This window comes from Piliocolobus tephrosceles, chromosome 18, assembly GCF_002776525.5.
Source record: "Piliocolobus tephrosceles isolate RC106 chromosome 18, ASM277652v3, whole genome shotgun sequence".
Classification (NCBI taxonomy): domain Eukaryota; kingdom Metazoa; phylum Chordata; class Mammalia; order Primates; family Cercopithecidae; genus Piliocolobus; species Piliocolobus tephrosceles.
In genome coordinates, this window is record NC_045451.1 from 33800097 (window position 1) to 33802631 (window position 2535).

The 2535-nt window shown below is 36.1% G+C and overlaps 1 pseudogene; it reads right to left on the reverse strand.

Moving 5' to 3' along the window:
- Positions 1-352: 352 nt before the first annotated feature.
- LOC111539646 lies at positions 353-1020 on the reverse strand (annotated as a pseudogene).
- Positions 1021-2535: the final 1515 nt, after the last annotated feature.

Genomic DNA, 2535 nt, shown 5'->3' on the forward strand with positions numbered 1-2535 from the left:
TACAAAAGATCAGCACTTAAGCAAGAATGATTTCTTCAAGTATGTACACATAGATTAAGAGAGCAAAAATTCTTTATACACATTCATATTCAAATAATACAAACAAATCCACAAGAGTACATAAGAGAGATGGCAGAGGCGTTTGGAATATGTCAGGGACTAATATGTAAGGTAACTAGTATGTAAATTCAAAGTGGTTTTGCATATTTTGGTAACAAATATTTGTCAAAAAAAAAAAAAACAACAAACCAGAAACAAAAATGCTTATTCCTTATCGGAAAACAATGGAAAACAAATCTGTCCAAATGTTTAGAAGCTGCATCATAAAAATATTTTTTGAAAAATTTCATGCTTAATAGGTTGCTTCATCCATGTTGTCATCACTGTCTATGCCAAAATCATCTCCATGTTCAAAGTATGAATTAATGTAGTCATTTTCCTCTTCTTGCTCGTCTTCGTCATATTCCTACTCGTCTGCAGCATCATCGTCATCATCATCATCACCTTTACTTTTCTCTTTGCTTCCTTCTTTCTCTTCATTTTCCTCATCTGATTTTTCACCATCACCTTTCTTTTCCAATCTTCAATTTTTTTCAACACATCTGAAGTATTAGTGAGTGAAGTGCCTTTGCCTGCGTCTTTTGCCTTTTTCGGTTTTGGGCCTGTGTTTTTACATTTATTGCTTGACATCATCTCTCTTGGAAGTCTTCTCCAATCTGGTATCCATTCTTCTTTATACACCTTCATGTATCTTTTACTGTACCTTTCAATATCTTGTCCTTCTTCAGGTGTTTCAATAAAATAAGGCATTATTTTCATTGTTTCTCTCAACTCCTGTTTCAAAGCCAGTATATACTCTTCATCTTCTGTTTTCAGTGCCACCGATTTATAATCTGCATCAGGAAATAGTGGGGGTGGTTTCAACACTACATAAGGTAACTTTTCACCTTTGCTAAATCCAACAGCCTCAATATTAAAGGTATAAGCAGCACATCCTCCTCTTCCTTTATTCCCAGCCATCAGAACTAGTTATACTAGATGAGTGGGCAAATTCTGAAAGGCATCTGCCTGGCTGCACCGCTGCCCAGCATGTTGGCGCTTGAGTGGTATGCCCACAAGTCTCTAGGTGGTAGTATCTTCTGGATTCAAGAATACTTCTATGAGTCGGGCAACCGTGCCAACATCTAGCTGGTGCACAGCTCCAAGCGTGGCTCCAAGCAGGACGTGGTGATCAATATAGGCCTGGGACTGCACAGCCTCCCTGAGTTCCTGTACTCCTCCGGCCTCTTGTAGGGCCTCAGGGCCAAAGAGCTATTTCTGGGTTCTTTATTTATTCTTTTCCATTGGTCTATGTGTCTGTATTTAAGCCAGCACCATGCTGTTTTGGCTACTATAGCTCTGTAGTATATTTTTAAGTTAGGTAGTGTGATATCTCCAGCTTTGTTCTTTTGGCTCAGGGTTGCTTTGACTATTCAGGGTCTTCAGTCATTCCACATAAATTTTAGGGTTGTTCTTTCTGTTTCTGGGAAGAATGTTACTGGTATTTTGATAGGGATTGCATTGAATCTGTATATCACTTTTGGTAGTATGGACATTTTAACAATATCTTTCTAATCTATGAACATGTAATATCTTTTCATTTTCTGTGTCCTCTTCAATTTTCTTTCATCAGTATCTTATAGTTTTAATTGTAGAGATTTTTCACCTCTGGAGATTTTTCACCTCTGGTTAAATTTACTTCTGGGTTTGTTTTTATCCTAGCTATTGTAAATGGGATTGCTTTCTTGTTTTCTTTTTCAGATTGTTCATTATTAGCAAATAGAAATGCTGATGCTTTTTGTACGATGAGTTTGTATCCTGCAACTTTATTGAATTTGTTTGTTAGCTCTAACAGTTTTTTGGTGGAGTTTTTAGGTTTTTCTAAATCATATTGTCTGTAAACGGGGACAGTTTGAATTTCCTCTTTCCAATTTGGATTCCTTTTATTTCTTTCTCTTGCTTAACTGCTCTGGCTAGGACTTGAAGTACTATGTTGAATAACAGTGGTGAAAGTGGGCATCCTTGTCTTGTTCCAGATCTTAGAGGAAAGGCTTTCAACATTTCCCCATTCGGTATAATATTAGTACTAATATGTTAGCTGTGGGTTTGTCATATATAACCTTTATTGTTTTGAGGTATGTTCATTTTATACTTAGTTTGTTGAGAGTTTTTATCATGAAATGATGTATTTTATCAAGCACTTTTTCTCCATCTATTAAAATGATCATATGGTTTTGTCCTTCATTCTGATGATGTGATTTATCACATTTAGTGATCTTCATATGCTGAAATATCCTTGCAACTTGATCATGGTATATAATCTTTTTGATATGCTGTTAGATTCAGTTTGCCAGTATTTTGCTGATAAATTTTGCAACTATGTTTATCAGGAATATTGGCCTATAGTTTTCTTTTTCTTTTTTGGTTGTGTCCTGGTCTGCTTTTGGCATCAGGGTAACGCTGGTCTTGTAGAATGAATTTGGAGGAATTCCTTCC